The 21,534-nt window shown below is 37.5% G+C and overlaps 1 long non-coding RNA gene across 1 annotated transcript in view; it reads right to left on the bottom strand.

Annotated features, from left to right (window-relative positions):
• Positions 1-21,270, bottom strand: part of LOC130173310 (uncharacterized) — a 34,121-nt gene extending 12,851 nt beyond the window's left edge. Inside the window, exons 1-3 of the long non-coding RNA XR_008828392.1 lie at positions 21,217-21,270; positions 20,377-20,506; positions 20,045-20,159 (exon numbers count right to left, since the gene is read on the bottom strand). This is a non-coding gene — a long non-coding RNA (uncharacterized LOC130173310). The remainder of the gene's footprint in view (positions 1-20,044; positions 20,160-20,376; positions 20,507-21,216) is intronic.
• Between the last annotated feature and the right edge of the window lie 264 nt (positions 21,271-21,534).

The raw sequence follows: 21,534 nt of genomic DNA, 5'->3' as shown, positions 1-21,534 counted from the left end.
CATTTTCATGACTTTTGGTGCCTTACTATTCAATTTCGTTTTCATGACTTTTGGTGCCTTACTATACTGTGACCTTTTTATGAATATTTATGCCTTATTATACTTTGTTGTTTTTATGACTTTTGGTGGCTTACTATACTATGACCTTTTCATGACTTTTTATGCCTTACTATACTGTGACCTTTTTTTTTTTAGTATTTATGCCTTATTATACTATGTCGTTTTTATGACTTTTGGTGCCTTACTATATTATGACTTTTTATGAGTATTTATGCCTTACTATACAATGTCGTTTTTATGACTTTTGATGCCTTAATATACTATGACATTTTTATGACTTTTTATGCCATACTATACTATGACGTTTTTCTGACTTTTGGTGGCTTACTATACTATGACCTTTTTATGACTTTTTATGCCTCACTATACAATGTCGTTTTTATGACTTTTAGTGCCTTAGTATACTATGGCTTTTTATGCCATAATATAAAATGTTGTTTTTATGACTTTTGGTGCCTTAGTATACTATGACCTTTTATGACTTTTTATGCCTTATTATACTATGGCTTTTTATGCCTTATTATACTATGGCTTTTTATGCCTTACTATACAATGACCTTTTTCATGACTTTTTATGCCATACTATATTATGACTTTTTATGCCATACTATACAATGTCGTTTTTATGACTTTTGGTGCCTTACTATACAATGTCATTTTCATGACTTTTGGTGCCTTACTATTCAATTTCGTTTTCATGACTTTTGGTGCCTTACTATACTGTGACCTTTTTATGAATATTTATGCCTTATTATACTTTGTTGTTTTTATGACTTTTGGTGGCTTACTATACTATGACCTTTTCATGACTTTTTATGCCTTACTATACTGTGACCTTTTTTTTTTAGTATTTATGCCTTATTATACTATGTCGTTTTTATGACTTTTGGTGCCTTACTATATTATGACTTTTTTATGAGTATTTATGCCTTATTATACTATGTCGTTTTTATGACTTTTGATGCCTTAATATACTATGACATTTTTATGACTTTTTATGCCATACTATACTATGACGTTTTTCTGACTTTTGGTGGCTTACTATACTATGACCTTTTTATGACTTTTTATGCCTTATTATAAAATGTCGTTTTTATGACTTTTGGTGGCTTACTATACTATTACCTTTTCATGACTTTTTATGCCATACTATAGTATGACTTTTTTTTTTGCCTTACTATACAATGTCGTTTTTATGACTTTTGGTTGCTTACTATACTATGACCTTTTTATGACTTTTTATGCCTTACTATACAATGTTATGACTTTTAATGCATTATTATACTATGACATTTTTATGACTTTTTATGCCATACTATAGTATGACTTATTTTTGCCTTGCTATACGATGTTGTTTTTATGACTTTTGGTGCCTTACTATACTATGACCTTTTTATGACTTTTTTGCATTACTATACTATGACTTTTTATGCCTCACTATACAATGTCGTTTATGACTTTTGGTGCCTTACAGTACTATGTTGTTTTTATGATGTTTTATGCCTGACTACGCTATGACCTTTTTATGACTTTTTATGCCTCATTATACTATGACTTTTTATGCCTTTCTATACAATGATGTTTTTATGACTTTTTGTGCCTTACTATACAATGTCGTTTTTATGACTTTTTATACCTTACTATACTATGTCCTTTTCATGACTTTTTATGCCATACTATAGTATGACCTTTTTTTTGGCCTTACTATACAATGACGTTTTTATGACTTTTTATACCTTACTATGCTGTGACCTTTTTTTTTTAGTATTTATGCCTTATTATAAAATGTCGTTTTTATGACTTTTGGTGGCTTACTATACTATGACCTTTTCATGACTTTTTATGCCTTACTATACTGTGGCTTTTTATGCCTTACTATACAATGTTGTTTTTATGACTCTTGGTGCCTTAGTATACTTTGACCTTTTTATGACTTTTTATGCCTTACTATACTATGGTTTTTTATGCCATAATATACAATGTTGTTTTTATGACTTTTGGTGCCTTAGTATACTATGACCTTTTTATGACTTTTTATGCCTTATTATACTATGGCTTTTTATGCCTTACTATACTATGAACTTTTTATGACTTTTTATGCCTTACTATACTATGGCTTTTTTTGCCTTACTATACAATGTCGTTTTTATGACTTTTGGTGCCTTACTATAGTATGTCTTTTTTATGACTTTTTATGCTTTACTATACTATGACTTTTTATGACCTTTTATGCCTTACTATACTATGGCTTTTTTTGCCTTACTATACAATGTCGTTTTTATGACTTTTGGTGCCTTACTATACTATGACCTTTTTATGACTTTTTATGCCTTACTATACTATGACTTTTGATGCCTTACTATACAATGTCGTTTTTATGACTTTTTATACCTTAGTATACTATGACCTTTTCATGACTTTTTATGCCTTACTATACTGTGGCTTTTTATGCCTTACTATACAATGTTGTTTTCATGACTTTTGGTGCCTTAGTATACTATGACCTTTTTATGACTTTTGATGCCTTAGTATACTATGACTTTTTATGCCATAATATACAATGTTGTTTTTATGACATTTAATGCATTATTATACTATGACATTTTTATGACTTTTTATGCCATACTATACAATGTCGTTTTTATGACTTTTGGTGCCTTACTATACAATGTCATTTTCATGACTTTTGGTGCCTTACTATTCAATTTCGTTTTCATGACTTTTGGTGCCTTACTATACTGTGACCTTTTTATGAATATTTATGCCTTATTATACTTTGTTGTTTTTATGACTTTTGGTGGCTTACTATACTATGACCTTTTCATGACTTTTTATGCCTTACTATACTGTGACCTTTTTTTTTTTAGTATTTATGCCTTATTATACTATGTCGTTTTTATGACTTTTGGTGCCTTACTATATTATGACTTTTTTATGAGTATTTATGCCTTATTATACTATGTCGTTTTTATGACTTTTGATGCCTTAATATACTATGACATTTTTATGACTTTTTATGCCATACTATACTATGACGTTTTTCTGACTTTTGGTGGCTTACTATACTATGACTTTTTATGACCTTTTTATTACTTTTTATGCCTCACTATACAATGTCGTTTTTATGACTTTTAGTGCCTTAGTATACTATGGCTTTTTATGCCATAATATAAAATGTTGTTTTTATGACTTTTGGTGCCTTAGTATACTATGACCTTTTATGACTTTTTATGCCTTATTATACTATGGCTTTTTATGCCTTATTATACTATGGCTTTTTATGCCTTACTATACAATGACCTTTTTCATGACTTTTTATGCCATACTATATTATGACTTTTTATGCCATACTATACAATGTCGTTTTTATGACTTTTGGTGCCTTACTATACAATGTCATTTTCATGACTTTTGGTGCCTTACTATTCAATTTCGTTTTCATGACTTTTGGTGCCTTACTATACTGTGACCTTTTTATGAATATTTATGCCTTATTATACTTTGTTGTTTTTATGACTTTTGGTGGCTTACTATACTATGACCTTTTCATGACTTTTTATGCCTTACTATACTGTGACCTTTTTTTTTTTAGTATTTATGCCTTATTATACTATGTCGTTTTTATGACTTTTGGTGCCTTACTATATTATGACTTTTTTATGAGTATTTATGCCTTATTATACTATGTCGTTTTTATGACTTTTGATGCCTTAATATACTATGACATTTTTATGACTTTTTATGCCATACTATACTATGACGTTTTTCTGACTTTTGGTGGCTTACTATACTATGACCTTTTTATGACTTTTTATGCCTCACTATACAATGTCGTTTTTATGACTTTTAGTGCCTTAGTATACTATGGCTTTTTATGCCATAATATAAAATGTTGTTTTTATGACTTTTGGTGCCTTAGTATACTATGACCTTTTTATGACTTTTTATGCCTTATTATACTATGGCTTTTTATGCCTTACTATACAATGACCTTTTTCATGACTTTTTATGCCATACTATACAATGACCTTTTTCATGACTTTTTATGCCATACTATATTATGACTTTTTATGCCATACTATACAATGTCGTTTTTATGACTTTTGGTGCCTTACTATACAATGTCATTTTCATGACTTTTGGTGCCTTACTATTCAATTTCGTTTTCATGACTTTTGGTGCCTTACTATACTGTGACCTTTTTATGAATATTTATGCCTTATTATACTTTGTTGTTTTTATGACTTTTGGTGGCTTACTATACTATGACCTTTTCATGACTTTTTATGCCTTACTATACTGTGACCTTTTTTTTTTTAGTATTTATGCCTTATTATACTATGTCGTTTTTATGACTTTTGGTGCCTTACTATATTATGACTTTTTTATGAGTATTTATGCCTTATTATACTATGTCGTTTTTATGACTTTTGATGCCTTAATATACTATGACATTTTTATGACTTTTTATGCCATACTATACTATGACGTTTTTCTGACTTTTGGTGGCTTACTATACTATGACCTTTTTATGACTTTTTATGCCTCACTATACAATGTCGTTTTTATGACTTTTAGTGCCTTAGTATACTATGGCTTTTTATGCCTTACTATACAATGTTGTTTTAATGATGTTTTATGCCTGACTACGCTATGACCTTTTTATGACTTTTTATGCCTTATTATACTATGACTTTTTATGACTTTTGGTGCCTTACTATACTATGTTGTTTTTATGACTTTCGGTGTCTTAGTATACTATGGATTTTTATGACTTTTTATGCCATATTATACTGTGACTATTTTTTGCCTTACTATACTATGTTGTTTTAATGATGCTTTATGCCTGACTACGCTATGTCAGTTTTATAACATTTTGTGCTTTACTATACTATGATGTTTTTATGACTTTTTATACCTTACTATACTATGACCTTTTCATGACGTTTTATGCCTTACTATACTATGGCTTTTTATGCCTTACTATACAATGTTGTTTTTATGACTTTTTTTGCATTACTATACTATGACTTTTTATGCCTCACTATACAATGTTGTTTTTATGACTTTTAATGCATTATTATACTATGACATTTTTATGACTTTTTATGCCATACTATACTATGACTTTTTTTGCCTTATTATACTATGTTGTTTTAATCTTTTATGCCTGACTACGCTATGTAATTTTTATAACTTTTCATGCCTTACTATACTATGATGTTTTTACTACGTTTTATACCTTACTATACTATGACCTTTTCATGACCTTTTATGCCTTACTATACTATGGCTTTTTATGCCTTACTATACAATGTTGTTTTTATGACTTTTGGTGCCTTACTATACAATGGCGTTTTCATGACTTTTGGTGCCTTACTATACTGTGACTTTTTCATGAGTATTTATGCCTTAGTATACTATGACCTTTTTATGACTTTTTGTGCCATACCCTAGTATGACTTTTTTTTGCCTTTACTATACAATATCGTTTTTATGACTTTTGGTGCCTTACTATACTATGACCTTTCTATGACTTTTTATTCCATACTAGACTATGATGTTTTATTGAAATTTAATGTCTTACTATACTATGACTTTTCCTGCCTGACTACACTATGACATTTTAATGTCACTATGATGTTTTTATGATTTTTGTGCCTCACTATACTATGATGTTTTCATAACTTTGTATGCCTTACTACAATATGACATTTTTATGACTTTTTATGCCATTCATGACTTTTGGTGCCTTATTATACTATGACCTTTTTATGACTTTTTATGCCTTACTATACTATGACTTTTTATGTCTTATTATACTATGTTGTTTTAATGACTTTTCATGCCTGACTACACTATATCATTTTTATGACTTTTTGTGACTACTTATACTATGACATTTTTATAACTTAGTATGCCTTATTATAATATGAAGTTTTTATGCCTCAGTATGGTATGATTTATGACATATATGTCCATATATCAAGAGTGATGTTACCATATGTATCACCTATGAGAGGATATATTATTGACATGTATACAGTACATCCTCTGGCTATATGTTGATAAAAGTTTATCACATATATGAAATACATAGCAAATTATAACTTTCTAATTTTCTATATGTTTGTATATAATTTTCTTAATGATTTCGCCTTAAATTTAAACATACATGTCTCTTTTTTATGCTTACATATGTAACATGAACATATACTCACAGGTTTTGGGATGCATATATTTTTATGTAACATTTGTCTATAACACAAACACACATTCTAAAATACATGTTTCTATTTGCAAGACACATGTCAATGTATGGTATTGTTCCAGTTTCTAACAGGTTTCATATATGATTACTTATGATTATTTCATATATGGAAATTCAACACATGTTCATACATTACTTTTGCGTATGGGCATTTCTGAATGTAAATTAAGATCTTATATGTTACTGAACAATTTGTTTGACAGCATTAAAAAGTCAATCTCTTTGTTTTTGAGGGGTGGTGGTGTTATTGCATCCTCACCAATGTTGAGACCAATCCTATGCCCCTGGTTCCTAATAAAAAATTAGCTCCAAAAATAAACCCGACTGTCCTGCATGACAACAAATATCAAATGATATCCACTGATTGGTTGAGTATGAAAACACATTCCATACATGCATTGTTTTACATTTTCAACCATCAACTCTATCCTTTGCTAAACATATTTACCATATTTCTTACATAATTTCCAAAAAACCTGTTTTCATTTATTGTTTCAGCCAATAGGAATGTTCCCATGAACAGAGAGTTTAGTGGTCTTTGGCTGACAGAAGAGGAGTCAGCCATTGAGCAGGAGCACTGGAGCACTGGAGCCTGAACGTTGCTAAGGCTAACACTACCCTGATTTAAAGAGACACAGTAATGTGCTGGCTGCTAGCTTGACTAAATCACAGAGATGGAGCTGTAGCAATGTGGAAGAAGAACACAATGCTCCCTTTCAAGACAGCAAACCCTTTTTCTCTTCATCTGAAAAGCCCCCTCTCTGCTCTTTCTTTCTCCAGCTCTCTCTCTCTCCCTCTCTCTTGCCTCATCTCCTTTGCCAAGAGCTCTCGCGCCTGTTTTCTCAGCTGGGAGGATGGAAATCAGACAGGGGGAGAGCAGGAGACAGGAATGAAGGGGAAAGAGAGACCGAGTGACGGTGAGGGTTGGATTTAGGGTGATTAAAAGAGTGGGTTAATTGCGTTATGGTTTTGCTACAGAGAGGATGGAAGGAGAGAGGATGAGAGGATTGCATCAGGTGTTACTTCACTAGGTTAAAAGTCAAAGGTGAAACAAATAGAGGCAATAAAGTCATGTTACATTGTACATACGTTTCCATTCACTTGATAAAAATAGGACAATTTGTGTGTGTTTTTAAGGGATGAAAAGCTTCCATCTGGCGCAATGTGGTTTGGGGGCATGTTATACCCCCACCCTCTCAAACTCAAACACACACACACACACACACACACACACTCTCTCTCTCTCTCTATATCTAAAAAACAACACTCAATCATAACCCCAATCCCTCTTTGCAAGCCACATACCCCGTAAGCACTCCCCCCATACAGCACTCACACACATACAGCTACCACACCCCCAGGACAGTACAGAGTATCTAATCCATTTCCTCCAACACTATGGTTGTCATGGAAACGCAAAATTCCCCTTCTGAGTGAGGAAAAAAGGAATGGAGCCAGGAGGAAGCAGAGAGGAAAGCAGAGAGTAAAATATGTAAGGATGCAACATAGAAGCCAATAAGCTAAAGACTTCTTATTACTGCTTCCTTAAACACTGATGCTATAGAAATGTGTTTGTCACCACCACCGCATGTGACGGATGTCATGCTGCATGTATGAGATTTTGGACATGCCAGGTCATTCATTGGGGAAGTAAGTGTGTGCTGTGTGTGATCTCTGTGTATGTGTGTGTGTGTGTGTGTGTGTGTGTGTGTTCTCAGAGGTCGGACACGCTGTGAATGTGCAACCCCTCAGACATGCAGACACTGACACAGAGGCATGTCGACAACTCAGCGCCATGGCGACAGGTGTTGCCGCGGAAATGGTGCAGCTGCTGCATGGATATTTCAGCCTAATAAGCGTGCACTACCCAAGCTCCTCTCTGCTTTCCCTCCCCTCCCCACTGCTCTGCTCTGTTCCCTGAACCAACACACCCCTGCCTGATATCGGAGGCTGGAATGCAAACCCAGAGGGGAGTCCATCATGAGCACACAAGTGTGTTTATTCTGTGTTATTACATATTCAGTCTTGCTGTTTGATAAGAGAACCGGATGCAGAGGCCAGACAAATGAAGATTTACAAATTAAAATTAACCGTTTGAGTAATCATAGGTTTCTCTGACAAGTAACCTAATAGATATATTTAGTACTAAAACACAATTCATTTTTAGACAATGCAACAATCAACGCTTTAAATTCCTGAAAACTTAAATTCATATGTGAAAATGAAAGTTGAATATTTTGCCTATTTGCTTTGTTGCTGAGAGTTAGATGAGAAGGGTGATACCTTTATGTCTGTTTAAGTATGGAGCTAGAGGCGGGAGGTGATTAGCATAGCTTAGCATAATCACTGGAAGCCTGAGTTTGTTCAATGTATAAAAATTCACCTAGCAATACCCCTAAAGCTCAGACAAACAGGTATTTAAAACAACAAGAGGACTCCAGGATTTCACAGCCTATCGTCGTTCGCCAATAAATAGTTACAGCATGTAAAACCCTGTGAAACAACAACTTTTTCTTATATTTCTGGTTGAGTAAGAATTACACAAATGAGATACTACTGATACTGAGCTTTAGAGGTGCTGGTGGGCAGATTTATTTTTACTTTCAGACCGATCCAGGCTAACTGTTTCCCCCTACTTCCAGTCTTTATGCAAAGCTAAGCTAATCACTTCCCAGATGCATATCCATGCTTATATAATGCAGTCATGAGAGTGGAATTGATTTTGTCATGTAACTCTTAGCAAGAAAGCAAGTTAGCATATTTCCAAAAATGTTGAACTATTACTTTAAGTATTTCAGTATTAAAAAAAAAAATATATATATATATCAGTAGCCAAAAAAACAATGATTATAGTAGAAAAAAACATAATTAAGAGTTTAACATCAAAAACTCAGCTAATCTGCTACATCAAGCCAGTGTGGATTTCATCACATCTGACTGACAGTATAATCTCCCTGGCAAAAACAAAAAAAACAAAATTAAATTCTCCCTTTTACAACAGAGCCACGCCCACCTCAAACCCCTGAGAAGAGCAGAGAAACTCCACAAGCAGGAGTCGATCCAGACGGAATGCACACACTAGAAATTATATGAGAAAGTTGCATAGGGAATAACAAACTGGAACTAAACACATGAAATCAACAAGGGGAACCACTGGAATATTTTAAGAGCTATATCTCATATTCTGACAGTGGCCTGAATGTCAGCAGTGCTGATGGGATTCGAGGGACTCTGCGGCAGACCACGACCTCTGGGACAGGTGTTAAACACATCAACAGCTGGCTACACTCACAATGCTGGGAAATGGGAAATCAACTCAAACAAGAGGTTTAAACTGATCGTTGTGTGACAGATAAAGATGTAAAGAGAAAAGGGTCATGCATTCTTGCAGCATAAGGTCCTTTCCAGTATCAATTTTATAAACTAAGTGTATTTTAAGAATGCAAAAAGTTCCTAAAGAAGATTTATGACACAGAGCTGTGAACCAGTGATGAGAACATGAGCCATATTTGTTCTAGTTTCTGTGGTTTTTGACGCACTGCAGTCAGACTCTGCACTATTAACACTTCCCAAGTCAGTTCACTGTCTCATTTGTAAATCTGCATGAATCATGACTAGCTTGATTGCATGAGTATGTGTGTGTGTCTTTGTGTGTGTATCAACAACAGGCAGAGGAAACAACCCTCCAAGAGGATTAATTAGAAAATACTGCAGGATGTTCAGAGAAATGGAGAGAAAAGGGAGGAGGGAAGAGAGGAAAAACAAGCTCCAGTGCCCTAATTTACTGCTCTCATGGCACGTCACCCACCCTCCCTCCTCCTTCTCTTTGTTCTCCCCCACCCATCATCTATGCATTTCTACCAACACACCAGACTCATTTACTCGGTGAAAATCCTTTCATTTTTTCCCGATTCTTTTCTATTACTGTCATTACATCCATTCCCTAGTCTCTCTTTTGCTAACCCAGATAACCAGACACACTCTGCCCTAGATAAAATGGAAGTCTGTCACTCTCCCTTTGTGACCCCGCCTTTCCTTCATCCATCCCTTCCCTGCCTTCTCTCCTCTCCCCCTTTGGTGACCTTTCTGTGTTTCCGACTGAGGTGGTGGTGGAGGTCCAGAGAGCAGTTTGTGTCACTCGTCTGTCGGTGTCCATGAAGCTCAAATATTCATGTGCCTGCTCTGCATCGTGCAACAACTGATGATGTCGGCCGGCAACAGACTCGTAGTTTCCATGGCAACCTCCACCACCCATCCCCTCCCCTCCTCTGTCTTGACTCAGTTGGGTGGGTAGAGAGGGATGACAGCGGCTTTGATTACCTCCCCGGCAGCATGTAGCAAAGGGGGAGACATGTTAGCGTCACAGGGAGTAGATCACTAGGAGGTGAGACAGAATAAAGTGAGGAGGGGGAGGAGAACGGAAAAACTACAAATAATTAATGGTGAGTAGAGAGAATCAAGTCAAAAGAAAAAAATAGACAGAGGTTGGCAAAAAATAAGTCTCTCATGAGGAGATGACTCCACAAGTCTCTCCATCCTCCTGCCCTCCATGCCAACTCCTCTGTGTCGCCTCTTTGTCCTTTATCTGCGCCCCCACCCCGTAAAGAAGCTGAGAGACTATAAGCTGCTTACTCTAATACAGCTACACAATGGCTTCTAATACTCTTCTTTTACACCCCCCCCCCACTCTGCCTGCCTGCAAACTGGATTGTAATGCTGCACGCTGCCCCCTATCCACATGTACTGCTTTATACTTTACAGTGGGTGCTTCTAGGATGTAGCTTTCCTGAGCGGGATGTTGCAGCACTTTACCCTTCCTCTCTGCAGAGGAACGTCTCTGGAATAGGTTTTAATGGAGCATATGACCCATCTGTCCTTTATGTTATCAGTATAGAGCTGTGACTCATGCTGGCTGCACTGTCTTGCTGTAACTGTCAACCAATCTCAGTTCAGTCATTGTTTACAGGCCTGATCTTTTCTTCTCATCGCCTCTGCTGCCATCATTATTTTATGCTTGACTTAGCATCATCCATAGTTGTTATTACACTCTGTTTAAGATGCACTGCCTTTTCAGCCGCAGCTATACATTCACATCTTTGTTTTCTTTGTCTATGTGGGTCATCTGTATCTCTGCATCATTCCCTCTATCTCCTCTAGTAATGCCAGTCCAGACTTCATTTTTAATCAGAAAACTGAGGAAGCGAAAACCTTGAAAGCTTGAAGGAAAAATACATTTAACCCAGCATGTTGAAAAAAAGAACAAGCAGTAGGGAACAGATGAGGAGGACATGAAAGAGAGAAGGGAATGCATGGAGAGGAGGTTGAAAAAGGCAAGGAAATTAGGAGGGAAGAAGATGAGAGAAGAGAAAGGGACATGAAAGAGGAAACAAAGTGAGTTAGAGCAGAGAGAGAGATGAGGAAAGCAGACGAGACAGACAAGGAGTGGGTCAAAAAAAAAGGAAAAATCAAGGAAAGTCGGGTATGTGTTTTGATTTTTGCCAGCAGGAAGTAAGTGTAACCATGGTTACCAGGCAAAGGAGTGATGTCATCGCCTCTAATAGGTGCCTGGCATGATGGGGGTATTTTTGGGGGGTTGGAAGTGTGAGTCTGTCTTCACCCTCAGCAGTTTATTGTCTCACATCAGGAGAAAAATGGAGACCATTGTGTCTCTGAATTTTTTCAGAGTTTCATTTACTGCCTCTACAGATAATAAGACATGAGGATTGGCACTGCACCAGTCACTTCCAGAGGGAGCCAACTTCATCATCATTACCTTGCAGTTTCCCTCTCATTCACTTTTCTGAATTGTTTCCTTCCAGGTTTTTTTCTTATTCTTCTAAAGTCATGAAGCCAGAGCATCCACCCCAGTAATGGCAGGGCTGCACTATTGCAGCACTGTACTGCAAAACTGTAATTCCATTATGAATTGATCTATTGATTATTTTTTCCAATCAATCAATTGATCATTTAGCAAATAATGAAAAATTTCCTGAAAAGCCTGGTGATATTTTAAATGTCTTGTTTTATCCAGCAAACAATCCAAAAGATATTCAGTGTACAATGATATAAAACAGAGAGAAGCAGTCAATACACAAAGAGGCTGAAAAACTTTCTATGAATCAACTAATCACTTCAGCACTAAAATCGAGAAAAAGACTGTTTGCGTTTGTTTTGACTTTAGATCACAGGGTCGACGTGAAAAAAGTGATTCACTTGAACATCTGCGCATAATTACATGATCAAGAAGAATCAGGGTGTCAACAGTAAAGACACTTGAGAGCATCACTACAAAGATTTATCTAGCGAAAAATATATGTCTCCATTTTTAGGACTGTGAACAGAAATGTTTTGAGAGTTATGAATTCATGTCTGTGTTAGAATCTGGTCCGTTTAACCTCTAAATGTCACTGGTGATATGGGTTACTTATCTTCACCCCATGCTCACCAGCCCTTTTGAGATGCGGTGATACCTTATGTAGGACACACTCACACATGCACACACACACACACACAAAAATGTAGACATGGTTGCAAGACATGCATACATGCACTACCTCACATATATGCCACACCCAGAAATTTACTGCACCCAGAGGAAATCAGACTGCTGCAGGCTCAGCTAATGTAGGTCAATTGACTGACAACTCCCCTACCTCCATCAATGTGTATGGACAGATAGGGGGCAGGAGGGAGGGGTGAGGGTACACATGCACGCTTGCGCACACACACACACACACACACACACACACACGCACACACACACACACAAAACACATAGGAAAAACAAACTACTGATTTCAATCCCTCTCTCCACAATGACATTAAAATGTAACCACTGACAACAAAAAGAAACATGTATAAAACCAACATGCATGTGAGAGTGTGTGCACATGGACATGTAAACATACAGTAAACAAACAGGATAAGCTCATCAAATGGGGTCAGGGGCTCAGATCCTTGTGATTAGAGCCTGACTAGTCCGAATAGACACAACAGCCTCGGGGGTTCCACATGGATACCAGCATCTCTTCAACTTCTTCACATCACTGTTATCAGTCATCAACTACTGCATCACCATGCCTTCCTCAGGCTGAGGTCCAGATGAATCTGAGGTTAAGACAGGACCTTGGAGTTTTGCCCCGGTTTTTGTCTCATCAGTAAAGAGCATGTGTCCATCTAAAAGGGAATAATCAGTTTTCTCTGGCCTGCAAGAACATGTGGTTTATCCCAACGCAGCAAAGCTCCTTAAGCAGCACTGATAAAGCCCACAAACAGATCAGCATTATAATTTCTACATCCTGAGGAACAAATGCTATTTACTATCTACAAACATTCAATGTCAGCAACAGGCCACAGCTCTATTGTTCTATCAACATATACCAATACAAGATCACCTATCTTATGTTGGGTTTAGAAGTGTCTGTTTAATGATGTCCATCTCATTCACTGGTTATTAAATACAGCCTGATAAAATAATCAAATATTCTAACAGTAGCGACAGATAGTTGAGGAAATATCAACGTAGAACAAATTTCTGTGTACTGACTGGCAGGGATGGTCCACATCGGTCAGCTGTGGTCACATTAACACATAAGCAGGACCATCAACAGCAGGAGGAACTAATGGAATCAGGACTACACTCGAGTGTAAGATTGTGGCACTAAACACAGCTACAGTTTGTCAACTTGTCACTATAAGCTGTGTGTGATGTTAAATATCAGGTTTGTTGTGTCCACACTGATGTTGTCTGTACACGTGGGCCTCTGTGCCTCTACCATTATTATTCATTTACTGTGTACGTGAGGACTGTGTGTGAGAGAAAGGGAGGGGAGCAGAGAAAGAGGCCGAGCACTATGGTCATGCATGTGGCTGTGCAACCCCTGGTGCTCATTGATATTCTGTTTGCATCAGCCTTCAGCTCAGCCTGCGGGAGAAGACAGACCCTCCTCTCTCTCAGTCCCTCATATTTTGGGGAGAAATTCATCCCCAGAGAGAGAGAGAGAGAGAAAGAGAGAGAGAGAGAGAGAGACAGAGACAGAGAGACAGAGGGAGACGATGATCCGCCGGGATGAGCCATGACATTGTGGATTAGGAGGAGAAAATGCTCAGAAATGAAATTTGTGGGTGGTGGCAGGATTTATGTGTATTTATGTGTGTTGAAGTGGGTTAGGGATTGTGGGGTTCATGGTGAATTTGGGAAGAGGGACAAAATTGAAGGGAATTTCTGGGAAAAATGGCGACTTAAACATGTCCATTGGTGCGTGAATACATGTTGTATCTGATGTTTCTTGCCGTTTCATCACACCACATTACTGCAGGAGAAAAAGCAAGTTTGCTTCCTTGATACTGCTACAATGAGTAAGAGAGAAAAGAGCTAATGGATGATGAGAGGGAGAGAAAAGTGAACGAGAAAATACAAATACAGAAGAAAGCAAACAAAGAGAAAAGGAAGGAAGAAAAAGAGGAGTTTTCTGATAAAATAAGAACAATGGTTAAATATTGCAACATTTCTTCAGATTGATACACACATCTCTTTACAAAAGCCCCATCTGACCATTAATGGGATTTAATGCTTAGGTGGTCTCTATATGTTGGATGTCTGGAGATCTGACCCACAACAATACACTCACATCAAAATCCTTTTCACAACATGATGCCAGTCACATAGGTTCATGCTGATATGCAGGACATGCTGACTGTTTTCTCAGCAGACACGTCATATTGTTTAAGAGATGCTTCACTTCACTTCCAGATGAGCAAACAGGCAAACGAGACACAAACAGAGAACAAACTGGCAGAAAAATCTGATGACAGGCCATTATAGCATAGAGAGATTATCAGAAACAAAGGGATGGAGAAAGCCAGGAAGGAGAGATCAAACAGGAAGTGAGAAAGAAAACCAGTGTTAGACAAAATGTTCATGTGAAGTCAGGAATGCATGAACATATAAGGAAGGAGAAACACAGTTGTATATGGAAGCAACTCGACAGATGGGAATATACAGTGCGTGGAGACAGAAGCAGACAGAGTAACAGACAGGCAGACAGTGTTTTTATCACTGCACCCCGGTGCCTCAGGGTGACGACAGGCAGCGCTGTGATGATGGAGATGTCACTCAGGGGTGTGACGGCACAGCCAATCGGTTGACACTCACTGGCCCATGTTAATTGTCTGCTAATTGTGTGTCACATGGAGAGTGTTATACAAGCAGCCGAGTAATTTGATCAAGGGGATATCATTAAGATGTGATGACCCATGCATGGAGACTGAATGAAGCAGGAAGAGAAACATTCACACACCAGGAGACTCGCGTGTGAATTTGTGCGCTCACTTCAAAAATTCAAAATGATAGAAATATGCACATAAATGCACAGACAAACACAACTCAGCACATATTCAAAAATATATGCACATACACGTGCTATCAGTCAAAAACATCAGTCGAAGCCCTTTTTGTTTTTGCTTTCGTCAGCAGTCACTCAAACCCTGTTTGTCTGGAGTTGAAATGCCACAGTAGAGTGTATTTCTCTCTTCAACCAGCAGGAAAGTTGAGAAATGGCCAATCTAAACAAATGAAGTGAGGCTTTAATCCACAGTTCTCAGAAACTGAGACTGAGAGAAAGAGAGAGGAACTGTGGAGTGTACAGCCAAGTTTGAGACAAATGAAACACATTTATTTCCGAGCTCTGGCAATGAGGATGACACACGCACGCAAACACACACACACGTCTGGGTCAGAGGAAAAGAGAAAGAATCTGATATTGACGGGATAGGGAAATAGAAGTAAAGAGGAAACATATAAAAAATATAATATAATATGTTCTGTGTCTATATCTATTTTCTTTTTCCACAGCTGAGGTCGCATCTCCACATCTAACACTCCCTTCTCCTCCTCCTCCTCCTCCGCCTCCTCTCCTTCAGGAGGCAGAGGGGTGGCAGATATGCTCCAAGGTTCACTTTGCTACCTGGAGACCGACAGCCTCCCTCAGCTAGCCAATCAGAGGCTCTGAAAAACAGCCTCCTGCTCTTCCATTGGTCCACTGCTCCCGGGAACTCATTCCACTATCAATGGCTGTGTCATTGTGTCGTCTGGCAGGGCTGAAGCCAATTATACTGCCCCCTGTCTTTGTTCAGACCTCTTTTCTCCAGCAGACCCCCTTCACGCATATAAGGACACACACACACACACACAGACACACATGCATACAAATCTCCCCGGACTCCCTAGAATGTCACAACAAGAGACTGAGGGAGTCTGGGAATCAGGAGGACCTGAAACTCATAGTAATGAGACATCACTATGGATCCCACCACAATCTATCTATCAACCTATATCCGTAACCACAACAGACCCACAGCTATTAACAAAAACATCCTTTAACCAGTAAATAAATGAATGTATAATAATTTTAACTTCACTTCTGCTGAACACCTGTTGCCTGCATCCTGTTTCACACTAGTAGTCAGTAATGACATTTTTATTATTTCATCACAGTCTGTTTTCACCAAACCATAACCATACTTGCCACAAGCAGATATGGTAAAAATAATCCACTGAAAGGTGATGATGATGATGATGATGATGAATTAACATTCTGCCTCATATTAATGAAGAACAACAACACTAAGAGTCTCCCTGTTATAACACCAGCATGGTAGCATGCTCACAATAACGATGCTAACATGCTGATGTTTAGTAGATACAATCATGTTCACTATCTTAGTTTAGCATGTTAGCTTGCTAATGTTTGCTAATTAGCACTGAATACTAAGTGCAGCTGTGGCTGATAAGAATGTAATTAGTTTTGATCATAAATCAAAGTATTGGCAAATTGATGGCACTGACCCGATGATGGCGCTAGATTTAAAATCACTCCTGATGAGAACATGACCTGTTTTCATGTTCAAATTTCTGTCAGATCCATCCACCAGTCCATCTAAACATTCCCACTAAAACCCACAAATGTCAACCTCATGGTGAGGATGGATTACATTTCCATTTCTTGCTCATTAAAAAGTAAATAGGCTACAATTTTTCTCACTGTGAGAATGCACACACAGCCACATGCAGACCAGTGTCAGTACAAGCCCAACAAAGTTAAAACAGATGGCATAACTATTCTCCACTATGTCCTGCTTTACTCACCAAAATGTTCAACTATGACATCAATAGTGAGGGACGACAGAAGAAAGCCAGAAATGTTCAGTTACCACCCTGATGAGGTAAGATGGCTGAAAACACTGGTGAAAAAGCATGGTGTACTGCACAGTAACATGTTGTAGTTCACATGAGCTTGCTTCATTCTAGACTACAAGACGATGCTTACCATTATCACTCATGTGACTTTTATAAGCGATTTGGACCTTTTGAAACACTGTTAGCAGGATGATATATGATAAAAGTAATATGGGTGAGTAGACTAAGGGGGTCTTATCAGCTACATTAAGTGTGTTGGAGTGCAGGGCCATCACTAGACAGATATCAAACAACTGTCAGTGACTATGGCGACATGCCTCACAATCTGTCACACATACCGTCTTATTTTCATATACTGACATGAACTCCAAAACAAAGTTTGCTTTCCGTCCTCCCTCTGCTGCTAACATGAACAGGTTGTGTTTACACAGCCAACCTTGGTGTCACAAGCAGTGTAACATAATGTAAGCACACACGCACATTTAGACACACCCACGTAAGAACACACCTACAGTCTACATCTACTCTAAGGATGCAAATGTGGCAAACAAACAAAGAGGATGTGTACACGGTGGGCATGAGTCCAGAAAGCACATACAGAAACACAGGCAGGTCGGCTGTTCTCAGCTGCTCCCACGGTGTTGTCGGCGTGAACAAAGTCATTGGCCTTTTAATCCACAGACCTCCGCTTCTGTTTGTCAGCTAATCACTTCATCATGGCCAACATTTCCTCCCATCTACCCTCTCTGTTTCAGCCCCTCAGCCTCTTTTCATCTGCTTTTCTATATGTTCTTCATTTCATTCATTCTCAAACCTCCCCACTGTTTTAATAGCAACCCTCATCCTCTGCTCCAGACTGTATTAATCACTCAAGTTCTCTCCTGCAGAATTTGGCAGAACTCTTTTTTAGTGTCAACTTTTCACTGTGTAAATCATCTGTTTTTCTGTTTTGTTTTTTTCTTCTCACTTTAAAAAGCCTCATCATCATCTGCCTTTTTTTCCTGATATTCCTCTCATTCCCTCTTCAACCATTTCATTTAGAAACAAACCACCCAAAGTATTATTTGGGTGGTATTATTCGGTATGAAGGGAAAGGTTGAGTGGAAAAGGGAAAGAAAACTGTATATACTACAAATGACTGAAGAGATTCAGGGTCAGAAAACAAATGAACCGTCTGGTTTCAGGTGAACAAACCTACATTTCATCCTGTGATGTAACACGGGTAAAGATTTTTGAGTTTTGTTATTGTTTATTATTTTTGCATTTAAGGATTTAAATTACTGGTGCTGTTAATTTTAACTTCTGACAATTATCTGCCTTTATAGGTTGATGCTTTTATTTTGTGTTGTTTACGTTTATTTATGTTGAGCTCTTAATAGTAAATACAACACATGGAGTCATGTCACAGAAAAACACTAGGAATAGATTTGTTTAATATATCTTTAGGTAATTACATCCACGGATGTTTTGTAATAATTTTAGGTAAACAAGTATTAGTGCATCAAGCACAAAGGGATGAAAGCACAAATTATTCAAGAAATATGTGAATCAAAGTTAACCCAATGTGTTGCTTTATGTTCCTCAATCAGCTTATATTAATGATTAATGATTAATTTGTGGTAGATTTAAAAGGTATATTTCTACTTTCAAAGCATTTTAAACCAGGAGTTACAGAGGTTTGCATCAATTCAAATTTGTTTCAGGCATTTTGAAACTGTCATTTAAGGTTCAAGATTTTATGAATATTTGTCCTATTCTTTTTACTAGTATTACTGTAATGGTATTTGTGCCTTAGTCAGAGATAAAAACTGTCTTAATTCCACAATATGACTAACAAGGACATTCCCAGTGCAGTTCTGCCACGCACACAAATACCAGTGAAAAACAAAAAGCTACAGGCCCTTTTATAGCTGACTGTGATTAGAGTCAGATGCTAGAGAATGACTGTTTCTGTTTTCAAAGAGACAGGAAGAGTGACAATGACACACAGATGGATATAAAGAAATATAGCACAGATTTTTGATTTACCATCTTCTTTAGTGTCAAGCCAGAATCATTACTGCCCCAAGGCCGACATGTGTGCGTTTTCCCAAAGAACGATCGTAAATGATGAAAGGAAGCTGTGGTTTTCTGGTTAAATTAACAGGGGCAGTTAATGAGGTGAAAGGCTGACAGCATCAGCTCAGATTCACTCAAGAGCAGAGGCCCTCATTCACAGTGCACAGGAGTGCTGGTGGGAAATGGATTCCTTATTCTCCAGGTGTTCGACATGTAATGACTTCCAAAAACAGAACTCATTATTTTCTGAAAGACTGTTAAATCAGAGATGAGATAACACTGAGCAGCTGCTCCGTTTAAAATGAGAGAAAAGCAAATGTTGCATTTTTCGCAATAAGAAAAACAATGGATAATTTTACATAGTATTACTATAGAAAGAGTACAATAAAGATCATCAGATAAGTGCTAAAAGATTTGAAATAAAAAAACCCAACAGTGTTTATACTGAGGTTCATTACCCTGAACTGAGTGGTCCATTCAGCTTTCCCAGATAGTCTCATTGGCCAATAAACACCACAAATCGAGTCTGGCTTTCTTGACTGACGTTTATCATCCTTACTAACAGAGGCTGACCTGTATATGGAGCGAGAGAGAATAAATGTGAATTCACTTTTCATCAATAAACTGTCAAATAGTAAAGGAGATAACTAATGTTTTTCTTTTTCCAATTTAAATAAAAAACAGATGCAATGGTTTCAGTCTGAACATGTTGCAGCCAGAGAACATCGTGACAAAAACTGTGAAAGATTAAGGAGATGTGAAAGGAAGGATGTTCAAAAAGAGGAATCACCTCATTGTAGAAGGCTGAGGCCAACTAAACTTCTCCAGCTATTTTGCCCAGCTTGCGTCTGCGGTGGCTGGTGTGACACAGCAGGGCCTTTTTGAGATATTCCCAGACAGACCAGGCCCTTCTGGCCAGGCTGACCACGACAGGGAGGAGAACAGGGATCAGTGGAAATCATGATATTTCATGTTAGGAAACTTTTCTGAGTCAGTGCTGCTGTTTAAGAAAGAAGCTGGAAGATCCAAGCTGATGATCTAACTGATTGTCAGGTGGAATACAGGTGTGCCTCCAGGCTGCTCTGTTAAAGGAGAACTCCACAGATTTTACAAATTAAATCTGTTTACAGGTTTTGGGGAGTATTGCTGCATGTGTGAAAAAGTTGTATAAGGCCTTTTGTGGCTCCAGAGAGAGCAGCGTGAAGTGAGTGTGACAATGTTATAGTAATCTTTTAAAGTCAAAACCTCTAAACTGGGCAACCAGCACTCCAAGTGTTTTATAAATCTCAATCTGCTCTGGCCTCAGGTAACCAGACAGAGTTAACCTCAGTCTGAGACAGACTGAATATTTAAAACGATAGAAATAAAATGGTAAACTGAGGCCAGACTGCTGAGAGTTTTTGTTGTTACTAGGGTGCAATTATCAGAGTTTAGATATAAATAACGGACACCCCTAAGGCGCGTGGGAGCGTGTACGCTTCCAAATTTTACTGTCTTTAGAGCGTCATTACTCCACGACTGTTTGAGCTACAGCCGTTTTTTTCTCCTTAAACTTGAGAATTTTCTAATAAGCCCCTGTTCGATACATTAACATTAGAAGTTAGGAAATATTTGGAACAACTAGTTTTACCGTTTGTCTGGTGCATTGCTGCTTTCCGTCTGTGTGTTTATTAATCGATCATCATCCGTATTCTATGCCAGTTACGTCTACAGTTACGTCACTCAATTCGACATTCCTATTAGTTCCAGTGGGTGCTGTCACAACCAATCAGTGTCTGATTCAGTGGCTTGGCCTGCCTTGGTTGTATACTCAAATTTAGGAAGGATGATTAGGGCCACATGTGAAAAAAAAAATCTATTTAAAGATATTTTTTTAATAATTCTGACTTTTTCTGAGATTGAAGTTGGAATTCTGAAAAAAAAATGTTTTCACATGTGTTCCCAATCC

Source organism: Seriola aureovittata, chromosome 8, assembly GCF_021018895.1.
Source record: "Seriola aureovittata isolate HTS-2021-v1 ecotype China chromosome 8, ASM2101889v1, whole genome shotgun sequence".
Lineage (NCBI taxonomy): Eukaryota > Metazoa > Chordata > Actinopteri > Carangiformes > Carangidae > Seriola > Seriola aureovittata.
The sequence above is the reverse complement of the archived record's forward strand: the minus strand, read 5'-3'. Positions and strand labels throughout refer to the sequence as shown.